The following is a 22,511-nucleotide window of genomic DNA, read 5'->3' on the forward strand; positions in this document are numbered from 1 at the left end:
CATCACACACTTCTGCATTCAGGCTTTTGTCTGTGCTGCTCCCCACATATGGATTTCACTGCCCTGTCCAATCAGATTTGCCCCACCCTCAAATCTTTCAAACACTCCCTCAAAACTCACTTTTTCACACTTGCCTATCCAGTACAAAGACAATTACTAAGATAATTGCCTTGATACGCTCTGTTTACTACCCAATCCCTCTTACAAGTTTGGCTCTCGCTATCTCCTATCTCCTTGTTTTACTTGTAATGTTTCCTTTGTTCTAGTTGTATGTTCTTATGTAGTTGCTTTACAGTCTTATTTATTGAATTTCATTGATTCTTTTGTTGCTCGTCTTATTTATCTGTACCTTTTGGTTTATTTTTGCTGATTGTGCAGCGCTGTAATTTCTGTGGCCCCATATAAATAAAATGATGATGATGATAAGCTCTTAAAAATGTGTAGTGGGTCCCAACTCACCTCAATTTTATTTTTTGAACTCAACAGACTTAAGTTGGAGGTCAAAGGTCAGAGAGGAAACCTGATGGTGGTTATGCCCTTAAATTAAATTCTACTGTCCAAAAAATCATGGCATTATAAAATTCATAACTAACATCCAGAATCTTGGTTCACCACTCTACTCCTTTCTGCCCAGGCCCATACCAGATATCTCGTATTACACCCAAAACTTGAAATACACATCCTAAATGCAGTCAAGTGCCAAATCATTTCCAAATGGAAGAATGCAAACCCATCCTCACTAACAGCTACAATCAATAGTATTTGATTAACATATTACAAGGAATTATTAAAGTAATTCTATTGTTTTCAAATAAGCATTGCCCAAGCGATTGTATTGTGTTTCCGAAGCACAAGCAATTTATTTAGCAAAAGCAATTTGTTTAGCAGTTCAATAAATAAGTACATTACAGTACAATATACATGATACCTATTAAAGATGTTACATTAAAGCAGGAACGTATGAAAAAAAAAACACTGAATACATTACATCTTCCTTATAGGGTTCAACCAGGTTCAATGAATGCAGCCATGCGGTCACATTTCCAGCTTCAAAGAAGGGCAGAACAAAAGCCAGCATGCTTGTATATACTTGTCCAGCTAACACTTAGTAAGGTCTTCATTGGCCCAGGCTTAATGGCATTCCAGTTCCTTGCGAGTTATAGGTCAGTTCATTTGATCCTTACAAGGGGTGAGGGGAATCTCCCCCACCCTATTCCCTATTGTTCCCATGATTTGACTCTGAATGACCAGTTCAAACTGACCCACACAAAAGTATTTAAGAGCATTAATCTCATATTGCTTGTATCTTGCGATCGCTAGATGCGATCGCTATTCCGTCCACACCGGGTTAATGCTGGTGAAATAAGTTTTAATATGAGACCAAACTCTTTATCTTTTAAAACACCTGAACCATAAAAACCTTTACTACAGTATCATATATGAATAAATATACAATCTAATACATTTTACTAATAAATGAATGTGGATTGGAACCTTAATAAATATGAAATATATAAATAACCAAATGTTGTAGTGCGAGTGTGTGCATGCGTATTTTACCGCGTGATAGTGCCATCCCCCGTGTAGCGTGGCATACTGAGTGCATTCGCACAATAAAACAATATTAACCAATATACTTTTGTTCATCCAATTATACGACTTCGACAGAATGCATCATAGTGATACTTAACAATACTCCCAAAAAATTCACAAGCACCTGGATTCCCTGGATTGATCACTTTGAGGTCAAACTCCTGTTGAACACTATCTGAATCATAACTTGTACTAATACAAACCAAATGCAAGACTACTCCATCTCATACCTCCCATCCTATCCTCCTCAACTCATTATAAGGTAGAATGCCACCACCCACTTTGTTTTCATCTCCCAAAAATCATAGTATATGTATTCCTGAGGTATAACTTTTTGGAATGTTATAAAAGATGGTCTCCTTTAAATTGTCATCAAGCATTTAAATTTATTTTTTAGACTGTTAAAAAGTTTTGTATGCTGTTTCCCTTCCTGTCCCTCCCTTACCTTTTACTGTTTACTGCTCACCCTATCCATTCCCTCCTAACCTTATTGATCTACCATATATCTTATCTTCTTGTTTTATATTTTTATTTAAAAATCCCAATAAAAAGCCAATTTCAATATCTTGTAAAATGAAACAATACAATATGGCCAAAAGAAACTTGTAAAATTGACACATATACATACAACATGTGTAATTGCTGCCTTTTTATCCCATCAACAAGGCAAATCGGGGATGCCTGGTAGGAAGGACGTTCTGTCAGGTTATGTTATAGTGCAGCCCCTGACTTTCCCTGCTGTGGGAGTCTCATATGCCCTGATAGCATCACTACTACCATGCAGTTTAAATCATGCCTCTTTTATAACATGGCATGGCTACTCCATTGCACATTCACAGAGGTTTTCATGTCACCTCAAACTACCAACATGCATAATGAATCTGGTGCTGTTGAACTTGAAGAGACAAACTCTGGGTTGCAGCAGTTCAGCCGCACACACAGTGAGCCACAGGCTCAATTAACAATCTACTGCCCCCTTTTCATTCTCCCTTCATCTGTGCAGACCTTAGTCAGGGAATGGCACGATGACCTGTAGCTAGTAAAGAGTTTACAGCATCTTAGTTGTGTTACTACAGTTTCAAGCCTACAAACACAGCTTCCTATAAATAGCACTTTATTGAGCTTGGCACTCTGAATCCTGTATCTTCCTTGCTTTCTAGAATTCAATTATTTTAGCCGATATTAATATATAGAGAATAGCATTGAAGGAAAATTACATATTTTAGCTATGATATGATTTTCAACAATAATTTAGTTGATTAGAATCTTACAACAACCTACTTTCTAGTTGTTGTTAGTTTACTATGAACCAAACTACACGACTGGGATGTAGACTGAGTTCAGCAGATAGCTGATCGCTACCCATTCTATGATTGACACTATTCCACTAAAAAAAGATTTTGTTTCTCTTACACATTTTAAGATAGCAATAGTTTATTTATTTTTGTTTTATTTTTATATTGTAATGTCAGTGTTAAGGTTTATCCTTTATTATGAAACAAATCAACATAAGTATACAATTTACATAGGTGAATCTCAGATAGTATCCCCTAATGCAATTGTATTCAAAATCAAGATAATCCTATTTTTTATTCCAGTCTTCTCTTCATTTGAATGTGCAGAGAGCAGATAAAATGCAGTATTGGTTGTGTATTACTGATTTATAATTTTTTTTTTATTAACAACTAATTAACATTGAATGGCTAAATTCACCTGTCTGGACTGTTACCCATAAAATGGGTATAAAATGGGTATAAAATGTGTGTTTTGTGAATTTAATTCCTATCCTTTCTATTATCGCTTGACCAGATATGGAAGTGTCTGGAGAATGCAGTCCTCTGCAGAAGGATGGGAATATGCAATCCTCTGCATACGCTTGGGCCACACTGTAGTGTCATCTGGCTGATGTCTCATCATCTCCTGCCTCGATTATTGTAACCTCCTCCTCACTGGCCTCCCCCACTCCCGTCTCTCCACCCTCCGGTCTATACTCAATGCGGCCGCAAGACTCATCTTCCTCTCACGCTGCTCCTCCTCTGCCTCCCCTCTCTGCCTTGCCTTACACTGGCTCCCCTTCCCCTACACAATCCTTTTGAAACTCACCACCACTTACAAGGCTCTCTCCAACTCTACTGCCCCTTATATCTCTAACCTCCTCTCCATTCACACTCCTGCCCGCTCCCTGCACTCGGCCAACGACCGCCGCCTCTCCTCCACTCTTATCACCTTTTCCCACTCCAGAATCCAAGACTTTTCCCGTGCAGCCCCCCTTCTCTGGAACGACCTTCCTCGTTTCATCCGTCTCTCTCCTACTCTGTGCTCCTTCAAACGTGCACTCAAAACTCACCTCTTCCTCAAAGCCTACCAACCATCTACTTTACCCCCATCTCCTCCCTTTAGCTCGTCCTCCCTTCTCTCCTCTTGCCTCAACTGGCTCCTCTTGTGACTGGTCTGTTTACTCTCCCTTAGGATGTAAGCTCATATGAGCAGGGCCCCCTCCCATTCTGTCTCCATACCTGGTCTTCCGCTCCGTCTTTACTGCATATGACTAGCCGGAGTTTCTGAAGTATTGGTACTTTTTGTTCATTGTTCTGTATGGTTTCACCCTGCATAGTCTACTGTTAGTACTGTGTGCGGCACTGCGGATGCCTTGTGGCGCCTAACAAATAAATTATAATAATAGTAATAATAATGTCAATGGGTTTGAAATCACTTGTGTGACTAGCCTAGCCCAGCCCTCTAAGGACCAGACAATTTTATAACTGGCACTGTTAAATACATCCTCTAGCAGACTGTATATAACCATGATAAAACTTAGGATATAAATTATATTTTTTAAAAAGACCCTATCCTTTAACTGTTAAAGTATAGACTAAAAAATTTGTTTAGCAAACAAATAAAGAAAGAAATACTGCTAAGCAGCAACAATATGTGAGCATGTTTAAAAGGTAGAAAGCAGATATAAATGTTCATAACTAAGGCTCCCATGTGAGCTGGATTTCACTTCTGATATGTTGAATTACTAAGTTTTACAGAATACAGCATTGCATATGAGTTTGACATCCCAAATGAAGTATAGGGTCACTTTGATAAGATGAGAATGTCCCATGGATGTAATTACATTACATCCTTATTTTCTTTTGCCTCAGCAAATGAATAGGGAAAATAAAAGAGGTGAATTAATGACGAGTGCAGATAAAAGAAAGAAAAAGTTATTATACCACCACAATACACATAAATATAAGACCCTAAATCATAACCCAAGATGCTCAAACAAGCATAATAGCTACACACACCAACACCTATTGGCAGCAAACATAAAGCTAATCTATTTAGTAGAAGTCTATAGAAAAGGGCCTGAGTCATTAAGGCACGTAAATGCCGATTTTGCGCCTAACGTATGCAAAATCACTCTGTGCATGCCCAGAACTGGGAGATGTTACCGTGAACACAGCCCTGTACGCTGCATGCGCGGACAAAATGGACACTCACTGCAGCCTATGATTTCGGGGAGTGAATAGGGCGGGGAAGTGGCATTTGGCTGTACTCAATGTACAGTGAGGGCGTGCCATGCTCACCAAGCGCACACAGCAATGTCCAAATCAAACACTAGACATCTCAAGATACTTGTTTTTCTGCAGTATCTCTTGCACCAGCTCTAAGACTAGTCTAAGTCTTGAGTTCTAGTGATGTCAGTATTGTTTGTATGCTGTAACATGTGTCTGCAATCAGGAGCAACTGTAAAAATGTCCATTATGTACTCCAAACATTAAGGACAGCCTAATAAATGTTTTTCCAAGGAAAAGAAAATATTAATTTTTTTTTTTTTTAATTTCCATTTATAATAATAAATTACTATATTATTGACAGGTAACATTAATTGCTTTTTTGTGCATTCTATTGAGATTTTATAATCCACATAGGTACTGTACATATCCTGCAGTGTCTGGTCTAGTAGAGCAGAGTAAAACTACACAAGTATTCAACACCACACGTATATTTAGATCTTTTTTTGTTGACTTCGGGATAATGGAGAGCCGTTTTATGTGCAGCATACAGCTTTCGCACAATGCGCTTAGTATGCATACCTTAATGGATCAGGCCCAAAATGTTTACTTTGGGTTACAACTTGTCATGAGTTAAATCCCATACAAAATGAGGAAATACAAGCATCTCTGAACATGACAGTAGGCCACATTTTAAATTGTTTTAACTTACATAGCAACCAACTACCAGATATTTTGTCACTTAAGTATTCCATTTTAAAATAAAGATGATGGACACAATTTCTAAAACAAAGGCATAAATTGTGTCAGAAAAAAAGACACATTCTATGTAATATCCTGAGATGGATGCATTTCAAGTAGCATCCAGGTCTGAATCTCTCGTATGTACATTTGGTTTTTGCCTGGAGTAGCCAAAAGTACATAAGTCTGGATTACGGGTGGAAGTACAAGTCTACAGATAAAGCACAGAGTTGTAGCTTGACAGTGTTAGTACCAAATCTATTAGCATATCTGTACACAAGTTGTATACAATATAATACTCAAAGTGTCATATCCATAACATAATAGTGTATGGACTGTGTTACTCATAAAAACAAAAATCGCATTTAGTATTTAAAATAGCATTAATTGCAAGAATTTCTTTTAACCCTGCTGTTCTGCTCAGGTTTACTATACTCATGTACCGTTTGGGTCAATATGACCCGTATCATAAAATTACGCTTTTCATTAATATTCAATCAAGGGATATTCTCCAAACTTTTATTAGAGTAAATAAACATTCAGATGAACAAACCAAAACAAACAAAAATTACAAACATTTTTGTAAAGTTGTTTAACATAGGTATTTACTGCTTTGCACAATTTGGGCAATAATATGTTACATGGGATTTACAAACATGTTTATTGTACTTGAAACATATCATGTTTGTTTTATTATCATTTTTGAATGGACAAAATTTGCATCTGGCACGTTTGATCGCTGTAACATTCCCCGCAAAAGTTCCTGGTTGAGTAGTTGATTGTTTGTTCTTCACAATTGTACATGACTCTACTGCCCATGGCATATATTGTCTTGAGAAAATATGGGGCTTGATGAGTGTTTTTCCAAGCTCTTCCAAAAATATTCTGCTCTTTGCAAGCTCCTTATGTAACACCCCCCTAGTGGTGTTCTAGTAAAACCCTGCACTTCAGTGAATACAGGAGGGGTCACCTAGAGGGTAAGCTAGAAGTTTATAAAAAGTTACATAAACTGGTTACCATAATGATAACCCAGCCCAGCCTGTAAGACTGAGTGAGAGGAAGGAGGGGCTGTCATTAAGGGTGGATAGAGAAGAGAGACACAGGAGAAGATAGAGAGAGAGAGAGAGAGAGAGAGAGGAGACACAGGAGAGGAGAGATGGTAGCTGGGGACCTGGGAGAGTGTGGGGTGGAAGCTCCAGGATCCCCAGCATTCCCTGGAAGTCTGAGCATGGTGACTGCACCAGGGCAAGGAATGTGTGCCCTGGATGAGGGGGAGAACTCCATGTCACTATAAAGAACCCAAGATAGAGGGGGACACTTCGCATGAAAGAGACCCTGGAGGAGGGTAGCTACAAGAGGCATGGTAGCTGTATTGTCAGATCCTGAGGCTGAGAGTACACAGAGTGAAGTGTCAGAGCACAGGAGACATTATCCCCACAGAGGAGGGATGAGCTGCAGTTGAGAGGTACACAGCGTGTGTCAGAGCTGCATGGAGAAGAAGCTGCCTGTCTGTTAGCATCCATGTGAGTGCCCCTGCAGAGGAGGGTGATCTGCAGTGAGTATGGAGTGTAAGAGACCTATGATTTATGTTATTTAACATCTGGATAACATTAAGAACTGTGCAGGAGGAGTAATAAGATATTTGCAACCATATTCTTATTGCTCATTAAGAACTGTGCTGGAGAGAGTAAGGAGATGTATATATTTTTCTTTATTGCTGCAACCATTATGATTATTGTGCTGGAGGAAGAGGAGTGTAAATAAAAGTTCAGTTTATCATAGAGATGGTCTGGCGCCCAAATTATTGTGACTTCTATTACACTGCACCAAAGTGACATCCCCTGTGTCCCACTAACTACAAAGAAACACCTGCATGTGCAGGGACCCCCTGATCATTTACACCCATGCCCATCAGCTAGCCAGGGCTTGAGAAGGAGGTGCACTATGTACCCTTTGCACACCACACTACACACAGTGACAGGGGGTTACATAATGGTGCCCAATGTGGGGCTCAAGCACAACAGCTGGAGCAAGTGCTTGCAGGACACAGGAACTGAGTGCAGTGTACCCAGCCGGAGTAACACCCTTGGGGCACCATGTCTGACCGTCTCTAGGTGCCCAACAGAGACCAAGGGTAATAAGGCAGAGGTGGAGCAAGTTGTTTGCTGAGTAGTTCTTTCTGGGACAGTATATGGAGCAGCAGTGTGCTTGTTGCTGAGACTTGTAGTGCCACTTATCCCAGCTGAGTGGGAAGCAAAAGAAGAAAATGTTCAACGTGTGAGGTGTAATTACAATACAGTCTGCATATTGCCTTTCCTGAGGATTTGGGGAAGCAAAGAGAGGCAGGTTGTGCAATGTGACATCTGTATATTGCCCTTCCAGAGGATTAGGGGGAGCAAAGAATAGTAGATCGTCCACGTTGGAGAGAAAGAGGGGGAAGGCAACCCCGCTGGTCAAATGCCACCCCTGCATATATTGCTGATATGTGACTTGGGGGAGATGTATTTGTTGGGAAGGGGCCCATGAGAGCCACCTGTCTCTTTTTGACCCAGGAAGGGGGGAGACCTAGGCAGGCACGGGCAGGTGCTACATTGCTTTGGCATAAAGCCACATTTGAATGTACATTGAAAAAAAAAAAATAGGACATCTGTGACTCACATGTTTACATCCATTGGGAGTGTTGTGGGGTATGCAATGTGAAATGTTTTTTTATATTCATACTGCCATTGTATTGCTATGCTGTATTCACTTTACACTGTGATTTTTCATGCAATAGTGATGTAGAAAAGTTTACATGTGTGTGTGCATATGTGAGTTAGGTGTGAGTGAGATTAGCTAGGCAGCCCCACTAGGTGTAGTTTAGGGTACCCAGCTAATCGGGGGAGAATGTAACACCCCCCTAGTGGTGTTCTAGTAAAACCCTGCACTTCAGTGAATACAGGAGGGGTCACCTAGAGGGTAAGCTACAAGTTTATAAAAAGTTACATAAACTGGTTACCATGGTGATAACCCAGCCCAGCCTGTGAGACTGAGTGAGAGGAAGGAGGGACTGTCATTAAGGGGGGATAGAGAAAAGAGACACTGGAGGAGATAAAGAGAGAGAGAGAGAGAGGAGACACAGGAGAGGAGAGATGGTAGCTGGGGACCTGGGAGAGTGTGGGGTGGAAGCTCCAGGATTCCCAGCATTCCCTGGAAGTCTGAGCATGGTGACTGCACCAGGGCAAGGAATGGGTGCCCTGGATGAGGGGGAGAACTCCATGTCACTATAGAGAACCCAAGATAGAGGGGGACACTTTACATGGAAGAGACCCTGGAGGAGGGGAGCTACAAGAGGCATGGTAGCTGTATTGTCAGATCCTGAGGCTGAGAGTACACAGAGTGAAGTGTCAGAGCACAGGAGACATTATCCCCACAGAGGAGGGATGAGCTGCAGTTGAGAGGTACACAGCGTGTGTCAGAGCTGCATGGAGAAGAAGCTGCCTGTCTGTTAGCATCCATGTGAGTGCCCCTGCCGAGGAGGGTGATCTGCAGTGAGTATGGAGTGTTAGAGACCTATGATTTATGTTATTTAACATCTGGATAACATTAAGAAATGTGCAGGAGGAGTAATAAGATATTTGCAACCATATTCTTATTGCTCATTAAGAACTGTGCTGGAGAGAGTAAGGAGATGTATATATTTTTCTTTATTGCTGCAACCATTATGATTATCGTGCTGGAGGAAGAGGAGTGTAAATAAAAGTTCAGTTTATCATAGAGATGGTCTGGCGCCCAAATTATTGTGACTTCTATTACACTGCACCAAAGTGACATCCCCTGTGTCCCACTAACTACAAAGAAACACCTGCATGTGCAGGGACCCCCTGATCATTTACACCCATGCCCATCAGCTAGCCAGGGCTTGAGAAGGAGGTGCACTGTGTACCCTTTGCACACCACACTACACACAGTGACAGGGGGTTACACTTATTATTCCAAATTGGGGTTTATGAAAGTCCATAGGACAAAGGCATTGTATGCACTGATATCACTGATATTATAAAATATTATCAGTGGCCATTGGTTTGTTTTCCGTTTGCAAGTGTACGTGTTCACAAGTTGATCTAAGGTATCCACTGCACCTTTTGTTGCGTTATAGTCCAAAATTATGTTTGCTTTCTTGTCTGGCCTATCTCTTGTTTGTCTTTATGTAAGGTGCTCAAAAGATAGAATTTTTTATTTTTCTTTGAAACATAATTCACTACCATTATGTTCTCAGTGAAATAAAAAGATGAACTATGCACCTGCTTACTTGCCGAGGTAGTTCCGGTATATTTTTTCTCATAGTACCAAGTAGGGTTATGTTTTGCTTGAGCATAAGTTGTGCCAAATTATACGAGGTGAAAAAGTTGTTGCATGTAAGATTGTGCTCACTCAGTTCACATGTGAGGTCTGCCACAACTCTCATCCCTTGGTTTTTTCTGGTTTCGCTCCTGGCTCTTTTCCAGAATACACTTGCGATTTCAGAACATATGATGGTTTAGTATCACACAAAATCCAGATTTTTACACCATATTTAACTGGCTTGATAGGAATTCACTGCTTGAAAGAACAGCGCCCTCGAAATCCAACTAGTTGTTAATCTACGATCACATTTTCAAAAGGGTTAAATAATTTTGGAAAAACTTCGACCCATTTTTTCAATATTTCTCTTACAGCAGCAAGTTTGTCTGTGCGCCTTCTTTCATTACGAGTAGATTTATTGTCAAAACAAGTCGCTCGCGAGATTTTACAGAACATGTCAAGTGACATGGTTGCTTGGAAAATATTGTGACCAGTTTCACTATCCCACAATCTTTTTGATGCTTTTTGATGTGAGATTTATACACTACAGCCAATAATAATAGTCCAACATAATCTTGAAACATAACATGGTCTAAGTTTTGCCACTTTTCTTAATAAACAAAGTGTCCTTCAATATTTGTGTATTTTATGATCTCATTTTCGATGGAACTAAATATAACATTGAATGCACTTTCCATGTCATGGATTCTTTCTGTAGCATATCTTGTTACACCAGGAATTTTTGTGATAACATTGCATTTAGAGAGCCTACCAGCAGCATGTCGAGGAGGATCAAGTTCCCATTTTATTTGTTCATTCTTTGAAAGAACATATGGAGTTGCATCAACAGGTTCATTTACAATGTCATCCCCATTGTCGGAATCATAAGCTTCACTTTCATCACTTGTATGATTTTCTTCCTCAGATACATCTCCGCTATCAGAAGATTCCCCAAACACTAGAAGCTCATCATCAGTCAAAGGTTTACTTTTGGCCATAATGATATTGATCATACACAGATCAATCTCCAACTAAATATGAGTCATTCCAATCCGTGTATTTATAGCCAAATGAGAGAATCAAAAGAAGACTTGCAAACACTTGGAGTTCAGCATGAATATCTGACATGCGGACTTGCTGAGACTTGCTGAGACTTGTTGAGACTTGTTGAGACTTGTTGAAACTTGTTGACTTTGTGAATAAATGTGGGAAAAGGTGAAAAGATGACATAATCCAAATGTAAACCAATTAACTGACATTGTATTCCTAATTTTCTGAATTTTTATTGTTGAAGTAATGTGTTTCGAAACATTTACTGTCACTCACTAGTATAGTATTCACATCGGGTCATATTGACCCGAACAGTACATTAGTACTAACTACTCATAACTTGAAAAAAAAAATATATATATATATATTTTTTGATCATAAGAACTATTTGCCAAAAAAAATAAAGTCATAAAATACAGAAATTGTAATTACATAAATAACAAACTGACACCGAAACAAATTTAGTTTCTGGTCAAATAGACCCAAGCAGAACAGCAGGGATTTAAAGATAAATACTAATCTTCTTTCCTGCAGGAGTCAGAATGAAGTAACAATTAAGTAATGCAAATAAATTGCATAAGTTTAATAAACTATAGCAGCTACAGTAATGTGTTGAAATAAGTTATTTGGAGGTGTAAAGACGCATTCGGCTAATCAGGTGCTGCAGTCAACATTTGTATCCTACACAAAGGGTAGAGCACCCAGAACAGATCCGCTTTCTGACAGGCGCATCTGCAAAAACGTCTACATCGATCACATTTACTTGAACATGTCTTTAGTGTGTTTGGTCTATACTTGCACGCCCCTTGCCTCCTCTCAACCACCTCTACAAGCCTAGGGCTTGTATTAAGCAAAATGTGCTGTATATGGAGGTAAGTTTTTTTGTCTACATGCACTCGTAATTGATGTTATTCATATTTTATTCTATGCAAATGGACTTGTGTCCAACTCTTAAAAGAGCCCTGAGTCTGACTTCAGATTCAGGGCTCCATTTACAAATATTACAAAAATGGGGAGTTCCTTGTAATGCTTACTTATAGCAACTATTCACTCTATTTACCATAGAAAGAAAGCCATGGCCAAGATCTCAAATGGCTTCCTGGACAGAATATAGACTTGAGGTGCCTTATGTTCTTAACCATCATAACTTGGATGCCTAATTTCGTACCTTTCCTATAGCTTGAATTTCCTTACATTACTTACTTAACATAACTAAAATAATGACACAGAGACTGAATATGTCACACTTTATTTAAAATGGAATTGGTGGCGGAAAAGGTGCACTGCGGGACAGCTTACGACTGATAACTGGAACCAAGTGTGAACATGGCAAACTGACCTTGCTTCCACATAACAAACAGGGCTACTCCCTAACAGCTTGGCCGGCGCTAAATCTGGCGGCAGGTGACCACACCCCCTCTCAACTTACAATAACCTGCTTCCAAGCAGGCTAAGGGATCCCTCACACAAAAGGGATCAAGAGTCACTTTACCTCGAAGGGGGCAGTGACCTGAAGCCAATCAGCTATAGCGCCGTATTCATCAGCCGCTGTTCGCAGTTCCCTTCCTACCAACTGTGCCTGCTCTGAGATATGGGAAAAAGCGTTGATTAAAACACAATGAAAAAAGGATAAAAACTTCAATTCTAGGGTGGGCGGGATCTCGTGAAGCTGACTAGAACTGGATAACTTTCCCTGGGGATATATATGAGGTACCGAGCCCTCCCAATTTAACACCTATTGGTCGGCCTGGCCCAGGGATATTTTAACCCTCAATGGCAAGTTACTGAAAAACACACAAGTATGCTGCTTAAGTGCTTTTGTCTTTAGGGACTCTCTTGTCATAACCATCATAACTTGGATGCCTAATTTCATACCTTTCCTATACCTTCTATTACCTTACATTACTTACTTAACATAACTACAATAACGACATAGAGACTGAATACGTGGCAAAATTAAGTCACAGTTTATTTAAAATGGAATTGGTTGCAGAGAAAGTGCACTGCGGGACAGTTAACGACTGATAACTGGAACCAAGTGTGAACATGGCAAACTGGCCTTGTATCCACATAGCAAACCGGGCTCCTCCCTAACTGCTTGGCCGGCGCTAAATCTGGCAGCAACTGACCACACCCCCTCTTGACTCACAATAACCTGCTTCTAAGCAAGCTAAGGGATCCCTAACAGAAAAAGGATCAAGAGTCGCTTTACCTCAAAGGGGGCAGTGACCTAAGACCAATCAGTGTTAGCGCCATATTCATCAGCCACTGCTCGCAGTGCCCTTCCTACCACCGCTGGCTTCTAGGGGACCAACAGCCCAACACCCTCCGACCTAGTGAAAGAACCCAATGAGCTATAGATGGTCTGTATGAAAATATCTATGGCCTCTGTAGTTAAATGAACCTTGTCCTTGCGATATAAATGTACTTGATCTACCGATATTCACCCATGGTCTATTCCGAAGCCACCCAATGAGCTCACATTCTTTTTTACGATCCGATTAACCTTCTTATCTATGTTACCCATAATCTTCAAGGGAATGTTCGTTCTCCAACTCAATTAGGGAATTAGTGCGGATCAAATTACCACTGTGGTCGGCCATTTATTTCTCATGACATTCAGGTCCTGTCGAATGTTTATAATTAAATCTAGGGATTTCCCTTGCCCCAGATCGTTTCCTCCCAAGTGAATGACTAATGCATCTGGCGGTCCCCACTGCATGACAGCCAGGGAAGAATATTGTGCCAACAAAGCCCTCGTTTGCCTAACCAATATATTTGAAAACGCACAGTGAAATCGGAGTGGTCTAAGCGCTTGTTGTGCTTGGCCGCCCAGAACACTTATGAATGTCCGACTATCCATATGGATTTTATTTTTTTCGGGACACCTGTGAAACAAATTAATCCCAGTTAGGATTCTGTCAGATTGGGGTGATGCATTTGAAAAACACTCAGTTCAACTGTGCTGACCATTAGAAATGCAATAAAGCAGAGTAGGGAATAGAAGAAATAAAAGAAGGTCACCCATATGAAGGTAAAAACTCTGGAGGCACACCACTAATCAGGCCTTGTTCCGAGGAAAAAACGGAAAAATCCCTTCATGCCCTCGCGTAAAAGCAACAAGCGGTGGAGCCATGGGTAACCGGAGAGGAGAAAGTGAGTAAAGGAAAGAGACACAACATAAAAGTCAAAAATTCGGCCTAATGTATATTTTATTTGAGCCTGATTTCCAGCGGCCTAGCGTCTGAATCTCTGCTACTGAAGAGCCTGTCAATGCAGCCAAGGTTGCTGCGTCTATGCGGAAGAAATGTGTACCATAGAGCGAGGTGTCTAAACCTAGGAATGTCTGTGATTTCTTAAATATGACCTAAAATTGATACCTGGTTAAATGGGAACCATCTTGATTAACTAAAAATGTACAGTTCCTGGGTCTAAGATTGGAATATTGTGCTGCTAGTGTAAGGGGGCAAGTTTCGCGTCCGTTTGAGCCTGCAATTGTATCCAGCAACCTTTTCCTGCCTGTTCAGTTTTGGACCTGTTGATTTTGAATAACAGCTGATTTCTCTGGACTACAGTATTTTGGGCCAGAAATTTGCCTGCTCTTTTTTTGGGGGGACTACCCCTATATGGGATACCACTAAATTGAGGAGGGGTGTGAACAAACAGGCCTATCATGCAACCCAGGTTAATTTATTATGTAATTTTGTTGGCTAAATGCCCCAGGTAAGATGTATGAGGATTTAAAATTTCGAGGAATAGGTGGCCTCAAGGTACCATGAACTGAGATAAGAAAGCCATATTGAAAGCCATTTTTCAGGAAGGAAGCCAATTCCTGTTTAGGTGTAAGGCTAAGCCATATATTCAATGCTACTACGTTAATTTGGGAGGGTGCTTTGTTGCGGTGCTGCATTCTGGCTCCTTCTTCCTCTGCCAGCTACGCGTGTAGGTCTGGGACATTCTGTGGCTGGGTGGGTACCTCGGCACGTGGAGCACACGTGTCTGTATTTACATCCTGTACCTCGTGAGCAAGACCCTGTTTTGAAAGCGTAGGATCTATGTTTTTGAGTGGGGTGCTGTTGCCCTCCCCTCCTGAGTGAAATTGATTTTGCCCTACAGTTATGTTAGGGAGACTGCTGGGACGCATCAGCTCCATCCAGGTGTCAATGTCTTTATGGCCAAGGGGGATACTAGGATGGCCGCTCATTTTACGTATAAATATGTAATTGTATGCTCTCCATATGTGGCTCTTGTCCTTGATGAACATGTCAATAATCATGTATCACAACGTCACACATCAATACTTTCTTCAGGTCTATACTCAATGTAAATGGCTGCAAATATACAGTACCCCTTCAGCCAATTGGGGAAGGATCTGTACGCATCCTCGCCTGTACTATTCCTACTACATGCTACCTCTAGGTTTCTTTTGCCTGTCACCATAATCATAAAAATATCAATGAAGGTTCGTTCCTCCCTTTATTTTATCCCTCACGCTGCATCTCACCCCAAAAGTGATAGCCTGACTCTCACATTGCCCGATTTCGCTCGCTCGTTCTCCCACCTGAGGTCCTAATTTTTGAAGTAGGTTTACTGAGTAATTGTGTCTGTAATAATGTTATGAGCTTGCGTGGACCTGGCTCTGTATCCGATGACTCATCACTAGTGGTATCAATTGGAGGATTGTCATGATGTGAAGTGTGTGAAACATTTAAAGACTTCTCACCCAAAGCGCTGTCCTCCCGCTGGTTCTATCTTGATTCCCGGGTTGGCTTGGAGTGGCGTTGTCTGCTCCTTGCTGCTGATCAATGGTGCAAACTTGTCCAAACCCTGTGTAACCCAACTTTCCCCTTCAACTGTGGGCTGGAGCTGTGGTACTGAAATAACAGACATGTTAGTATCCTAAGCAATAAAACTTACAGAAGAGCCTTGTGATTGCTGCGTAACTACTGGTGGGGCTTCTGTGTCGAGAGTGTTTGCGCTGGGGACAATAATGTGAGAAAGCTGTTGGTCAGAACCTCCCGAGTGTCCCCCCTCGTGCATGGAAACTTGGGACAACAGGTCCTGAGACAAAAGGGGTGGAACTGAGTATGGGTCAATACGAACACAGCTTGCTTCTCTGCTCGTGACTGTATGACTAGGGCCTGGGCTCTGTTGGAGACTTTGCCTGACTACTAACCCGTAGACATCAAGAAAAATGGCAAGGGGAATGGTAATCGCAATAAATCAGTGGAGCTGGTGTGATGATAATCAACTATAATTTCTGCCGGAGGGTAGCACTGGGATACCTTTCTCCTGGGGTGGGACCGAGATGGGTTTGTGTAAAAATGCTGGGCATACCCAGCAGGGGAAGCAGCTGCATCAAACCATTCTGTGGGTTGGGAAAATAGTGACTGAGAGTTGGCGAAACTGTCAAAACCCAGAGACCCTCTTATATCGTCTGCCCTGTGAGGGGAGGAAAAACGTCCCATGTATAACGCTTGACTATATGGTTGTAAACTCATAAGGGGCATGGGTCTGGTGTGGGGTGGGGTGGGGTGGTTGCAACAAAACACACGCGGTCCGCTCGCCAATATTGGCTTTACTCTCTAAGTGTTTGTCTCGCACCGGTTCGGACTGGTTACGGTATAGGGATCTCCTCACTGGGGCAGGGGGTAATTATAAAAGATGGCACCCCATTCTGATCCCCTGGCATTGCAGAAACGAGCTCAGTGGAAAATATAATTGGTGAAGGGAAGGACCAGGCTCTTCACTGCTGCCCTGAATTCTTGCCGGCATAGGAGGGGTTAAATGCACGGCTAACTGATCAGCATTTAAATCCTATGAAAGTCTGCCACCTAGTTGTGTCCTGAGAATCAATCCTTCTTGGTTCCTTCTGTCCAAGAGTGTTTGTGAACCCCTACCCCTACTATATAAATTCTGTGTCCCTGGACCTGAAGATGAGGCAGCCCTGGACTTACCCTGACCCCGGAATGCTGAACGAAATCTGCACATACGTGCATCGGCCACCCGGGACTTCAGGGCTGGAGGGGTGCGTGACCTCCGGGCCCCTCGCCTGCCCCTGCTGCAGGTAACCGCGCCAGCATCGGGCCCGTCACAGTAAGTCCCCCTGAGGGGGGTGCTTGGTGGCAATAGAGCTTGTTGTGCTGGGGATTGTGAAAATATATGACTGGCGATGTTCGGGAGGGGGGAGGGTAAGCGCCACAGCCTGAGAGACCGGGCAGCATTTCTTTTAGGAGGGACATGCTTACTGAAATGTTTGCCTTGTGGTGGTGAGGGGAGGGAGAGAGGTGCTGGGAGAACGAATTTGAATGAAGGGAGGAGGGAGAGGGGGAGGTTTAAGGAGAGGTTAAGAAGTTTTGGGCGTGATGGGGAAGGCTATATAAAAATTAAATGATAGGAATTGCTGAAAAGTGGACTAAAACACTGTTAGAGCCCTGTGAAGCAGAAAATAAAGGAACAAAAGAAATAGGCAAACAACTGAGATAGAAATCCTTCTTATGTCTTCTTCTGTCCAGGATCTCGTGAAGCTGACTGGAACTGGATAACTTTCCCTGGGGATATATATGAGGTGCCCAGCCCTCCTACTTTTACACCTATTAGTCGGCCTGGCCCAGGGATATTTTAACCCTCAATGGCAAGTTACTGAAAAACACACAAGTATGCTGCTCAAGTGCTTTCATCTTTAGGGACTCTCTTGTCATTGTAGTTGTGAATGAAGCACATCCAGCATGTATTGTATAGTTCAGGGGTACGCAATCTTAAACACTCAAAGAGCCATTTGGACCCTTTTTCCGGAGAAAAAAAAACCTCGGGAGCCACAAAACCCTTATTATGCAGCCCCCTCTTATAAGTCCCATTTTTATTATGCAGTCCCCTCTTGTAGGTCCCTTTTTTTTATAATGTAGCCCCCTCTTATAGGTTTTATTTTTTATAATGTAGCCCCCTCTTGTAGGTCCTATTTTTTGCAATGTAGCCCCTCTTGTAGGTCCTATTTTTTATAATGTAGCCCCCTCTTGTAGGTCCCTTTTTTATAATGTAGTCCCCTCTTGTAGGTCCATTTTGTTTGTTATGCAGTCCCCAAGAATTTTTTTATTTTATTTACTGTTTACTTACCTTCACTCAGGTGGTGTTCCGGTCCTGGATCTTCTCTTCTCTGCTCCTTCTCGGCGTTCTCTCTGTCAACTGAATAATGACCTTAGGGTCGCGTCAGCGCCATTCCATCATTCAGCCAGCAGGGAGCTCCCATTAGCTTTTAAGATTTTTAAATAGTAATTATTTTAGCAAAGGGGGTGACAGAGAGGCACTCTGTCAACCCCTTTGCCATTGACACCCAGATTTCGGAGCCGCAGCAGATGGTTGAAAGAGCCGCAGGTTGCCGACCCCTGGTATAGTTAATGGGTGCATCATGTAAAAATCATGTTTATTTTTTTTGTTTTTTCAAATTTACATAACACAACAAAATAAGAACAACAAGAAAGAAAAAATAAGAAGAAAGAGATGTTATGAAACAGTTCTAGTTTTAACGACATAAGAATATATCACATATTGCTTAGTATATAGTAAATAATCTGCTAACTGTCTCTGTCTATGTAAGACATTTGTACTACATATGAACTACCACACTGAATATACAAATAAAGAATGAAAAGCTGCTTAATGTTTACATTGTATTTCTTTTAGTCTGATAAGTTGAGCTTAGGACATTCACCAATGGTATTTAGTTTGCTGGGAGCCTATGTGTCTTCTGGAGTGGTTGAGTATAGGTCTATCCACTCCCAAAAACTTGGCTCTCTTGGTGCCATCCATGTTCTCACTGTGTATAACTTAGCCAGCATCAGCATATTAATTATGTACTTTTATACATATTTTAATGTGAGTGCATAGTAGTATCTTTTTTAAATTTACACTAATAGCAAAAATTAATACACAATTTTTTCCTGCTTTCCTTCACTACAATATCTTGAATAAAAGCATTAAGTGCCAAGTCATCCAACAAAATAGCAAAAAAAACTACCTACCCAAATGCCGGCTAAGATGTTCTCAGATTTTAGATTGCAAGTTAATTTTGGACAGAACTATCTGTACCTTCTAAAATCTTCTTTTCAAAATCATAGGGGCATATTCAAATGTTTAGTTTCCCCGCGGCGTTAAAACTATTACGGTAATAGTAAGCTGGATTTCAGTGAGAAAAGTACCGTAATACCGTTATTTATGCGCCCTATTACCGTAATAACGGTAATAGTGCGCGTGCCATGATATTTTTGGCTATAATGCCAACAATTGAATATGCCCCATTGTATGTAACATAATGCCCTGAATTTACCATGTGGTGTAATATGTTGACACTTTATAAATAAAGGATAAAAAATAAGAATATATCTTCAAGAGATTCTCCATAGTGCTCTAAATTAAAGTTTTAACCTGTCAAAATGCTGGGGGAAATGTTTCAACATCTTATTACATCAATTAGAACTGGATATAGATACAAACATTAAACTGGATTGAATTATTGAATTTGAGTTTCTTACTATCACAGCAATATCAGCCTATCGCAGTCTGATGCCCTTAGTTGCACCACTCTTCACAGCTCATAACAGTGCACTGCTGGATACTTATCATATCTAGAAATCCCTTTTTCTTTACTCATGATGTTTAGTAAACAAAGTTGCATTCTGCAGTTAGGGGTAATGAGTTTCAAAGTTTGATATTAGTCTTAACCACTTGTTAGTAAGAAGACACAATACTAACAAAGACACCTGATTGATATTGGAATAATAGAACATTTTAACTACATAATATTTCACGAGCCGCCGCGGCTCGCTTCCTGTCACTTCCGCTCAGCGCCCGACCGTTGCCCGGCAGCACAGAAAGCCGAGTGCACACGCGCAGTATGGTCTAATGGTTACTTCAGTCTGTGGGCTGATTAGAGGTCATTATAAACTGCCTGGGTGTAATTTCAGAGCTAAGCTCTGATTGGATGACTGTACTACTTAAGGCAGTGAGGTCTGCAGCCTCACTGCCGGTTATAGCTTCTGTTGTCAGTCTGCTGACCTGCTCTGTGCCTTGTTCCTGTCCGTTGGATATTCTGTTGATTACCCGTGTATGACCCCTTGCCTGGATTTGGACCCTGCCTGTGTTTCTTGTGACCCCGACCTCTGGCGTGTTTACTGCTGCCGGCCCTTGACCCGTGCCTGAACTTCTCTCTGCTCTCCTGGGTTCTCCCCAGCCAGTACGCACTTCACAACCCTCTGTCAGTCTGCGGCCAAGTCTGTCCCCACCACTAGAGCCTCCAGTGAACAACTGACTGGCGGAGCAGACTCCGGGTTGTGCTGTACCGGCTAGAGGGGTTCCTAACAAATATATACAAAATATACACATTGGGCCTGATTTATTAAAGAAAGTAAAGCAATAAAAATTAGTAACTTTGAACTTTGGCCAAACCATGCTTGTAGATTAAACATTAGAGTTTACCATTGTTTATTAAAAACATACGTCTTTGTTTAGTTCAACTTTAGTGGCTCCTTCACAATGAAAGCACAAACATTTGCTATACACCTAGCTTGTCTCTACTTTAGCAGCTGGCTTTTTTAAGTTTTTATTTTGGTTTGTCTCCAATAAGGAATTTATTTTACTCACATCATCCTTAGTAACAATTGAAATGAGATACTAGTATAACCCTAAAAAGAAATCAGAATCAGAATCTAATCTTGAGCTATAGATTTGTATTACAATTGTCTCACTCACTTCAACTGCAGGGGAAAATAAATACGGCAACATGTCACAGTCCATTTGTCAACATAATCACTAATTGTCACTGCTGAATCTTTACTAAATGATCTGTCACACTCAGATGGCTGTATCTTACTATGGGTGCACTGATGCCATTATGACCTTAAATTGTATCAGTTTTTTTCTATACTTGACCCTGCATTTAAACATCAAAATAAAAATACATGTGAAAATATGCATGCAAATATTCAATTTTAATTACACTTATGTAATTGTTAAGTGTATGTTTTAGCTTATATTCTACTGATTAAATATATGTGCATAGCATAATGTCCACTAAGATCCCAAGTCTTGACAGTATCAATTTACTCTTATTCTCTACACAACAAAGAATAGTACAATGTATGAAAGTGTTTAGGAACACCAGAATTTCAAGTGTCAGTTGCAACCATAAAAAGCACGGATGCCTAAAAACTAAAGCTGCAATGTTTAACCACCCAACATACTATTTAAAATAAATTATAGGAAGGCACAAGGCTATTGCAAAGTCTAATTCTTCTGCAGCTGAAAGAAAAAAAAAAAGATCCAGTCACAGAGTTACATGATCTAAATTCTAATCAAACATAATTTAAAGCATGTTTTATTTTGGCCTCTGGAGAAATGGTTCCCCCTACTCTTCACCATGGCAACTAGTGTCTCATTTCAGAGATGTCATGCCACATTATCATCAGGCCAACTCACATACTCTCGCCTGACAAGTTCTCTTTTTCCCTTGCGACAACCTTTCCAGGCTGATGCTGTTTATTTTCAGTGTCAGATCGAGCACAGCAGATTGAAAGGAAAGCTCAACTCTTGCATAAGGAGCGTCGAAACCCATTTGGTAATAAGAGATCATTTGAGAAGATATTTGCTTACATGTGTATCATCAATTTTCTGTATTATATAGCTCGGCATGTCACAGCAAGAAAAAGACAGGAAGCATCTTATCAGTGAATTGGACATTGCATCCTATTATTTTCTAATAATGAAAGAAATGCAAAATTGGTATTTAGAAAAAAAATACTTTCACAGATCTCATGATGTCAGAAAGCATGCCATATAGTAAAATATTTACTGGGTAAGTAAAAAATTGTGGAAGAATGGTCTCAGGCTATTTTAAACCATATTCCATTTACCAAATTGCAGGGAATTGAAAACTAGTGAGGTACCTTACTTTTAAAACTATGTATTTATTAATTTTTTTAATTATTTTAAATGGTCTGCTCCGAGTGAATACTATTTCTTCTCCCAATGTTTATAACCAGTCTGCAGTCTGAACTGCCTAGGCTGAATAATGTGACTTTGGGGAAACTGAATGGATGGTGGTCTGTCTAGCCATGTTAAGGTGCACAGGGTTTGCCAGCCTTTACAATCAGTAGCACGGATTAAAATAGTATTAAAGTAATTTCATAGTTTTCCAATAAGCATTGTCTATGCGATTTGTGTGGTGCCAAAGCACAAGCAATTTAGTTAGCAAAAGCAAAAGGTTTAGCAGTTCAATAAATAAGTACAGTACAGCCGATACCTGAT

Source organism: Mixophyes fleayi, chromosome 2 (assembly GCF_038048845.1).
Source record: "Mixophyes fleayi isolate aMixFle1 chromosome 2, aMixFle1.hap1, whole genome shotgun sequence".
NCBI lineage: Eukaryota > Metazoa > Chordata > Amphibia > Anura > Limnodynastidae > Mixophyes > Mixophyes fleayi.